The sequence below is a fragment of the Sitophilus oryzae genome, unplaced genomic scaffold (genome assembly GCF_002938485.1).
Source record: "Sitophilus oryzae breed Bouriz unplaced genomic scaffold, Soryzae_2.0 scaffold_577_pilon_pilon, whole genome shotgun sequence".
In the NCBI taxonomy this organism is placed as follows: domain Eukaryota; kingdom Metazoa; phylum Arthropoda; class Insecta; order Coleoptera; family Curculionidae; genus Sitophilus; species Sitophilus oryzae.
This window is the reverse complement of record NW_022147170.1, coordinates 484953-495730: the sequence shown is the minus strand read 5'-3', so window position 1 is coordinate 495730 and position 10778 is coordinate 484953.

Genomic DNA, 10778 nt, shown 5'->3' with positions numbered 1-10778 from the left:
TTTGATTATCTAATTCATTTATATCTATCAACAGATTAATTTATCGTTTTTTTTTTCTTTAGTAGATTATACTAGATTTTTAAGGTGGCTACCTGTTCCACTACGACCTATTCAAATCTATTGTGGTCCTTTTATGATCTTTAGGTTACATTCTCCAGTCCTATCGACTAAACCTTCCATTTAGCTCTTTGTCAATGGCCTATCATTTCCTAGTAAAGAACGGCACATTTGCCAGGCTGTCGCGTCGTAGCGAAATAAAATGTATTCTGTTGTTTCTTCTTCAGACTGATAAAATCTGCATATGAATTTTCGTCAATCCCATCAGTTTTAGATGCCTATTAAGCTTACAATGTCCTGTTAGTAGAGCCACTACAGCTTTGACTGTCTTTCTGTCTTTGGTTATCAGATCTGCTGAGAATTGTGACAAATGTTCTACTATGAACTTTTTTATTTATCTCTGCCCTGGTAAATTTCTTCACCATTCTAGAGATTTTCTGGCCTTTCACACAGTCTTGTAACAGCTTTTACAACGCCGTAGAAGGGTTGTACCCTGGTACTCGTATCCTGGTAGTCAAGCTAGCGTAACATTGCTACCAGAGCTGCAAGTTCTCAGAAAACTTTTAATTTAAATTATTTTAATGACTTATGTCATTTTTCGAAAGCTGATGTAAGTTTTTTAAGAAATTTTGCGAATGATTTGTGATTTAAATCTTTATTCCCAATGCGAATGATTTGTGATTTAAATCTTTATTTAAATCTTTATTCCCAAATAGAAAAATACCTAATTAAGTCATTAAAATGATTTAAGGCTTCTTATAAGAAACTTGGGTCAGATTATAATATATTTTTATGATAATTTTTTGAAGACAGCAGATAAAAAAACAATACTCAATTGTTTGTTTTTGGAACCGGTTTGAATTATTTGTCGAGATATGCGTGCGTAGCGAGTCTGTTATCTTTCAAGTGAATCAAGTGAATCCCCGACTCCTTTAGGTAGCCTGAAAGATGAACGAAAGAAATTGATCTCGAATATACTGAAGAGTACCTTAAAATCCTTCAGCCCTTAGCTTATGCCATCGATATAATATTACAAAGATCACACAAAACATATCACCACTTTTTAATGGACATGTATTCAATGACATCTAAACTGTGATGGATACATATAAAGTACTATAAGATCGGTTAAATGTCATAAAAAAAACATATTTTTGTGTTTGTAGTTATTATGAAAATTAACCTTTCTATTTTATGTGGTTTTAGTCTCATTTGTACCTACAATAAATTAATAGTAAAGATAATAATATTTTTTAATATATTAACATTAAAAAATAGGTAATCAAATTGAATTTTGACTGTCTTGACTTGACCGTAATTAAAGCAAAATAAAACACTAAATCACCACAATACACCAAAACAATTTTACTTTTACACTGGACGCGCGTTTCGCTAACCATGCTAGCATCATCAGCAGATGATTAAAACTGGATAATTGACTGTAATTATTTTGACTTAAGTCATTTTACCGACTAAACTCGCAGATCACGATTTAAGTAAAAAATACGAGCAAAAATATAAACCCAAGTCATTAAGTCATTTAAACTTTATATTGAAATTGACTTAAGATTAAATCATTTGGATTTTAGAAATGACTTCCCATACAGCCACGGTACGTACTATGTACGTAATGTTGGGACGAACGTCAGGTCCCTGGTACGTACAAAAACGTACAGGTACGTACTATGGACGTACATTTTCCAACGTAATGTTGGGACGAACGTCAGGTACCTGGTACGTACAAGTACGTACATGTACGTACTATGTACGTACTAAGGACGTACATTTTCCAACGCTTTGTACGTCCCCGGTACGTCACTGGGATGTGGTAAAGTACGTGCTATGTACGTCGCATGTACGTAAATTCCAGGTACGTACATTTTATGTTTTGTTCCGGACCAAAACTGGATGTAAAATGATCGAAAGTACGTACAATGTACGTATCTACTATGGACATACAATGTACGTACTATGGACGTACATTTTCCAACGACGTATACGACTTAGGAATTTAATTAGAAATAATTCAATGGAAGTCAGCTTAAACTATTTATTAATATAAAAACTCAGGTACAGGGTCATCCCTTATGTCTTGATACACCCGTGAGTCTGGCTTCGGTCCGGCAACTACTCCCTTAGCGCACTCTGTCTTTTATTGGATGTTGATAGATATTTTATTTTTTTTATTCTCGAACTGCTTCTAACTACAAAATACAAAAAGAAAACTAAGTATTCAAATATCTAATTCTTGCCTCTGTTTTGAAAAAAATGAATAAGCCGATTCTCAATCATTCGAGGTTGTGATTGTGCTAGGTGCTAGGTCTATTTTGATTAGGGTATGGAGCCTCTCTCTTGAAGAGCTCTTTCAAACCGCTTAATTTGAACATTTGCCCTTTTGTAATATTTGCTAGAAGTATCTTTGCGCCACATTATATTATTACACTTTAACTTACCTTGAAACAACGAAGGCAACGACAAAAGAAAACAAGGCGGAAACCAAACAACCTACGGCCACTATGACACATGACACCCACTCATACAACACAATCGAAAACTGGATCGGAGTAGGTGCGCACTCAGTGTATTGTTGTTTTTATTTTTTACGTTGATTAATAAAAGATGGAAATACACTGAGTGCGCACGTGCGCTCTAGCTCTGCCAATCGAAAACGCCATTAGAAACCGCCCGACTTCCGATTCCGACAAGACTCGAATGTGAACGAATAACTTAGCGGGAAATTTAAACATAGCACTGCATAATTTTCCTGTTAGGCTTGATTGCATATTATATTGCATTTTTAACCCATCAGATTTCTTCAAAGGCTGTCATGCATTATGGTCATTGGATAATTTAGGAAATCATTTTTTTATAGCGGTCGGGTTAGATTTATTAATAAAAGAAGTAGAGGTAGGTTAGAGTGACTTGAATTAACGTTAGCCTAGAAAAGATGCACTGATCCAGTCCATTCATTATTATTGGGTATATCTGACCAAAATAATCCAGTCATGATATTAAAATTAAATAACATTTTGTAATGCGTTCTCAAACATTTTCAAGATACGTACGTAGTACGTACTCGCATGTACGTCCGTAGTAGTAAAGTCCTACAATGTACGTAAATAGTACGTACATGGGTCACGTACTATATATGTACGTACATAGTACGTCCCTAATTGGTCCCGAGACGTACCGATGTAAAATGGACATAAAATGTACGTCTCTGGGACGAAGTGTGCTGTATGGGTTAAGACTTAAAACTTTTAATAAGTATTTTTGAAACTGATATCCAATCCAATAGTGAAATCCAATAATGGATTACCATTATTTCCGCCTGGAAAATCGAGGGTATGCTTAAGGAGAAATCTATTTCTTGATTCTTCCCTACTAATTCAGCTTCTACGCCTTCCGACGTTCTTGGGCCATCTGTACCTACACCAAGTTGATTCATCTTGAAGGGTATACCATTTATCGAGTCTTCCCTGCCTGATATAATTTAATTAAATTTATCTATCTATCGTTACCTTGCCTGCTTTTAGTTCTTCGATTAGCTTTTTGGTTTTCAGCACTATGTGTATGGTGAAGCACTATGTGTCTGGTGAAGTTTATAAGCCATTTAATGCCGATTAAACGTTGTATCTTGATATCTTGTCCATATAAATATACAATTATTGTATGTTTGATTCTACATGCAGATACAAAAGCAAAATAGATATAGATGATTTTATAGAAAATAAGGAAACTGGTACTCACTTCTGACTAAACAAGATATGGAAACAAGTGGAAAATAATTTAAAAAGATTATACATTCATTCTAAAGCTGAAAAATAAAAAAAAAACATAACAATAATAATTTCATGACCACCTTGTATGTCTTGTTTGCTTGTTAATACATCGTAATATGTCTTCTATTAAAGATATTGCGTAATAACTCATTATGGAGCTTAAATATGTTTTTTTTCTTATTTCAATCTTTTACACATGGTTGTTTTATTACCTTGTTAATACATTAATATAATATTTTAAATAATAAACAAGTTTATTTTTATCTAGGTACATCCTAACAGTTTCTGCATAATTCTTATTAAGCACTGATTATTTGAAGTATATTAGAAAAAACAATTTTAAAAACAATATTTTATAAAACCACCTTAAGCAGAGACGGACTAAAAATATTCAGTAATAATTTATTCCGTATATTTTTGACATGTCACGTTTTTCTTTCAAACGACCAAAGCCGCCAATAATTGGAAAGAGATTTTTACAAGAATTTTAATTTTCTTGTTAATTTTCTATAGCAAAACATAAAGTAGATGCCGGTGGTTGGGATACCTTGTCAAATAGCGTTAGAAAAAATATAAAAAATTGGTCATTTGCGAGTCGGATCACGCCATCTTCAAAATATTATTAAGGTTGCCTACCCCTCAGACAAAGATTCTCCTAGTTAATTTGTTTTTTATGATTTTGCGTCAGTAGATCTTTAATATTTGAAAAAATTTAGGAGGGCTGTGAAATAACTTTTATTAATTTAACAAAAATTAAAGGATGTAGAGTAAAATAACCATCGGGAATGAAAAAATATACGTTTAATATATTCTAATTATTAGAGAATTGAAACTACATATAAACCTATAATTATACGACGAAAATTAGCTGGATGAAATCAAATGCTCAAAATCCTTCCTTTCCTATTGACTGCATAAAATGATTCTCTTTTCAAATGATCTTTTCATTTTAAAAGGCATATTTATGTGGAGTTCTACTTCGAAAAGCAGCTACAATTATTAATTTCATGTCGACAATAATTGTTCAAATTTTGTAAACATTGTCTTTCAGATATTCGCATAAAAAACCCAGGCTGGATAAAATGAGGAGCAGTTAAATATTATATTAATTAGTGAATGCACACTGCATTCACCAACTAATAAAATCATATGAATTCTCTCTGATATAGGATACCTAAGTTTGCATTTTCGACAAATTTCTTAGAATTTTTTTCTTTGAACTGACATAAAATGATAACTAGTTTTTAAAGTTGGACTAATTAGACAGCTATGCTGAAGCAACGTCAGACATATATATCACCAGCCACCAAGATTTTATCAAATAATAAAGATCCACTGACACTAAATCATAAAAATCAAAATATCTAGGAAAATCTTCGGTTGGCGGGTAGGCAACCTTTATAGTATTTTGAAAAGACATGAATTCCCCATTGAATATTGGAATAATATACTGGGTGTTGTATTTAAAATAAAAAAGTAACTTGCTTTTAGAGGTGACCAAAGTTCAATATTAATTTTGTCTCACCCTGTATAACTTTCTTGACCAAGTTTTAATTTGATTTAAAATACAATAGTTATTTTAACTACATGTTAGGCTATACCGGGTAAATTCCTATTTATGTAGCTTTTACTGTAATTTAAAAATTGTTCTTTATTTTTATTTATTTTTATATTATAAATGTTAAATATATCAAAAACCTTACATTTTAGATATACCGTGCGGGCAACTGTTACTTTTGGGTCGGCATTTACATGTGTGGAAGTAAATCGCATAGGGATCTTATTAAGTCGAGAGAGAGAAATGCGACCGACGCGACGAGCGACGGTGTGCTGTTGCGGCGTTGCCGATACGCCTTTCCCTATCAAGTAAAGTAAAATCACGATCGCAAAACGCTTATTTTTAAAAGACTTTTTTTTCAAGAGATAACTAGATAAAATCATTAGACATGTTTCTGAGCATCTGAAATGGCATTATAAGGATATTGTTAAGGTGTCATTTTTTTACAACGAGAAAATAAGAACTCAACTTTTTAACACATAACAGGCCATAACTCAAGAACCACTTTAGATATTGAAACTTTTATTTATTTTCAAGATCGCATATTTTACAATATAATTACATAAGAAAAATTCGATAAGGTTGTTTTTTCCATTCAAAAATTGTAAACAATCCATCCATTTACTTTTAGAGCATAGCAATTTTCAGCAATCGTGTAATTTTTTTATTGATAAAGATTTTCACATACTGTCTACAAAGAAAATACAGCAGAAATATTAACAAAGTTCTTGAAAAAACTACAATCTATTATTTCTAATAGATTTTGAGATATCGATTTTTGAATTTAGAGTTCTAATAGCGCGACCACTATCGAACACCCAATTCCACTTATTTTTACCAAAAATGCATGTGTTTCTAGATTGCACTTAAAAAAATTCAAGCTATAGGGAAAATTACAACGAATCGTTAATAAATAAACAAATTAAGTATCACGAAAGGTAATTAAATCGTGAAGCTGAACGCATGACGTACACTTTCCCTAGAATTTTAAGTACTGACAGAGGTATTGATTGGGTCGACCGGTCAACTGCGACAAATCTGCTTTATCCCCTTCCACGTCTCTTAGCGATGTGCACAGTTTCTCGGTTTATTTCATACGTTTTGGCAACTGTCCTCTCTTTGTTCAGTACATTATAAACGCATTGTACTCTTCTTACATACGGAAATCTCGACCCAAGACTGACCTTTGCCAGCCCTTAGTATACTTCTCTAATAAAACTCACTCGTCAGTTCCATTACAAAAAACACAACTTTGGTATATAATTTTTTGGAACCACCCTGTAAAACTCTCTATATTTTTAAAAAGTGCTCTCAATTAACCTACATATGCTCACAAAATTTCATTTCAATACAAACTGTCGTTCTTCCTGGAGCCTCCGCGTCGTATGAGAGGCGCCACCCTGTACAATCTATTACGTGGTCAAAGTTTACAGAATTAAAAATTAATTCTGTAAACGTTGAACGTAGTTATACACAATTCGATACGTCATCAATAAAAAAATTGATTTTGACAGCCCGCCTCGAATATATGAATATCAATTAAGTTGTAACATATATTGGGCTCGATATAAAGAGCGGCCTGCCTGAAAGGGTGCCTTTCAATTTTGATTGACGCCATTGTTGGAAATTTCAATTATTAGTGCACATCGAACGCCGATAGAATTAAAGGTTTTTGTTTAAAAATCGCGAGTAAATAAAGAGAAAAATAGCGGATATTTTAAAAACGTTCGGTAGTTTTCAAAAGACCGAATAAATAAAACATTGGGTATAATAAAAATATTTTTTATATGAAATCAGTGGCGGATATAATAGTCTTAAGATTCGGCTGTGGGAATTATTAGGCTCACCATATTTTTAATACTAATATAGAGGGAAATAATAATAGGGAAATACACTTTTAACAGGGTACCAATAAAAAAGTTGCTGCAAATATAGGGGTTGCCAAGGTTCAAAGTTTTTCCTAATGTATACGCATCCGGCAACAATGCGTCGGGCATCTGTAGCTCCTATAATAAAAAACTTAGAAATTTTGTATAAGTGCCAACCTAAAGTATACAGGGTCGCTGAAACGTATAGGAACGGTCGATTATTAGATAAAATATACGAGGTACCGCAAAAAAATAAATATAAAAGTTATAGGGTTTTTAAGTGTCTATTTACGAATAAAACATTTAGATATACAGGGTCGGTTATTAAGTCGGGGCACATCAGAGTTTAACTTTTTTAAATGGAACCCCCTGTATATTATTGCATATTTCAATTCTTCCTTCAATTATAAGCAAAAACTGAGATCAAGCAATGTACCTCAAACCAACCGTTTCCGAGTTACTGACTTTTGAAAATACCACTTAAACAATTCGTTTAATTAATTTCGATTTGTTCGGTTTAATTTAACGATGCCATTCTGCGGAAACTGTGATACTTAATAATATTTGACATTAGTTCTCAAGTGAGCATTTATGGATCTATTAAATGAGATTAAACTCAGTTTGAAAATTACAAAATTTCCGTTTAACATTCAAAATCAAAACTTCATAATTCGGAAATGGTTTATTTTAGGTGCATTATGCGTGTATTACGATTTTTGCTTAGAATTGGAAGGAAGAACCGAAATATGCAATAATATATAGGGGGTTCCATTTAAAAGATAAAAACGAAACTTTGATGTGCCACGACTTTATGACCGACCCTGTATACTTAAATTCACTACTGGCTAGTAGACATTTAAAAACCCTGTAACTTTTGTATTTAATTTTTTGCGGTACCTCGTACATTTTATCTAATAATCGACCATTCCCATACATATCAGCGACCCTGTATATTAGAATGTATTTCAGGACGAACAACGCTTCTACAGTGTAGCTCAAAAAAGTGAATGGATCGGGATGATTTTTTTTTAAATGGAACATCCTACATATTATTACATTTTTGGTTTCCTTTCTGATCACTTTACATAAGCCTAAGATATTATTAAATCTGTTTTGATAGTTTCAAAAATATAATCATTATTGAAGAAATAAAAAAGATTATTTTTCAGCATTTTTTTAAAAAAATTATTAAAATACAAGAAATGTCCTGAACTCAAAACTATACTAGGTATTTACTATAGTTGATCTCGTTGCTAGAAATATCGTAATCGTAGACCATACAGGATGTTCAAAATTCTACGCCAAACTAACTAAAATATAAAATAGTTTTCCTCGTTTTTTTTAACTGGAACACCCTGTTATTTCTTTGTTAAATGGAGTATTAAAAAATTTACATTTTTTGTATTTAAAGCATTTTAGAATTTTTAGCGGTTCCGTTATTTAATGTTTCTTTTAGTGGTTTATATATTTATTTATTACATTATTATTTGAACATATTGTTCTCGCTCTATAGTATAAATTTTATTATCATCTCTTTTACATTTATATTGTATATGTAATAAATAATTTTTTACAATGACAACATAATTTTATTTTAAAAATACAGAGAGTAATCAGAAACCGAAAGATTTTTCCATGACTTTCATCAATCTATTTTCAACACCATAAAATGAATATTTTTAGAAAAAAATAAATACACGAGACGCCACTGCCTCGTCCTATTTAATTTAGTTCAATATGTGAGCACTGTGGTAGTGAAATGGCATATTTTAATATATTTATTAATTAAAATTTGATCTAAAAATGTGGAAATAAATGTTCAATATTATTATTGGACAGTTTAATATTTAATATAACCAGTGTGTAAATATCATAAAAAAGCAATTTATAATAAATGTATTTTTTACATGATATACACAAATAAAGTCAAAAAATGTAAATGTTAAATATTAACGTTTCTAAATACCTACCTAACTTTAAAAATTGATTTTAAAAATAATACAAATAAAAGTAGTGAATTTTTACTTGAGAAAGAATAGGTGGCATCTTAGTGTTAATACTTTTGGCTATTCTGATTTTGAACGATTGGTTCGATAAATTTAAGAAATTCTAATATTAACTGTTACTAGCGTTAAAACAAGTCAAAAATTAAATAGAATCATTTTTAAAAAAATATTTAGGTTAAGAGACATCACGCTCTCAACGTCAAAAACAGTTCTTTGCATCAGTACTGTTTTTATGTTCAACACTATGATAAGACTCACATTAGGAATACTAGTATACGAGTATATTTGTGTGTAGTGGTACATATTTTGTCTATTAGATATCAAATTCCAGGCAAATTCCTTGCTTATGTACGAATTTAATGAACTACATTTGAATAAACAAGCATCGAACGAATCAAACCAGCGGCAACTTTATACTTAGGGCCTTACAATTAAATATTCATCGTCTTCGAGTCACTGTCTTAATGAACAAACCGGAATACCGATGAGGTCGAGCATACTGATTGACCCCTGTTTCTGATGGATTCTTAGTCTATTAATCGTCGCGACATCCCTAATACAAGGGATATTTCATGCTAGAAATTCGAATTATTTGAGGGATGGAATTTGCAAAAAATAGAATTATTATTCAGCAATTTCGTTCGCGATGGTGTATGTAAATTATAGATTGATACTAAGATAAAAAATTATTTTGCATATCAACATATCAAAAACAAAAGTTATGGATATTGGTAGACTGGCTGCAGATTCCAATATTCAGATTGACAGCGAAATAATAAAGTCTGTGCTATGATGTCAAGCATCATTAAAAGTGATCAACTCAGTAACCATCAATTCGAATTTGATCAAAGAATGCCTAGAGAAACTGGACAAATTATGCAAAGATAATAAAGTCCTTCTACTCTGAGTACCGGCCCACCAAGGGATAGAAGACAATAAAAAAGCAAAAGATATAGCTAGAAAAGAAGCGAACATTCCACTAACTGGACCGAACCATCCCGCTTCCCAAGTTGAAACCAACTTAAAGCCGAACTGAAAGACGAGGAAACTATCCGTAACCTGGTATGGAAATCCTTCAACGGTCTAAGATACCCGAAGAAATTTCTCAGAACTTACGATCCAGAAAAATCAAAGATTTTCCTTGATTTAAGTAAGAACAATCATCGGATTGTCACCGGGTTTTTAACAGGACACTCAGTCTCAACAAGCACCTCAATAGATTGAAGCTAAGAAACAACGGCAAATGCAGATTCTGTGGGAAAATGGGGAAACACTAGAATACCTCATCACTGTATGCGGCGAGACGACAACCATTGATTACATTGGTACGACAACTTTGGTACGACTGATATTAGAGATGGAGAACTAACCTCTGTAAAACCGTCTCAGATACTGGCTTTTGTCATAGTCCTGAGACCGTATGAAGAGTTATAACTCAAGAAAGGGAGACAGGATATATGTATCTGTAAGGTCGCGGTGAATAATCCCCCTCCTGTACAGGGTCTGG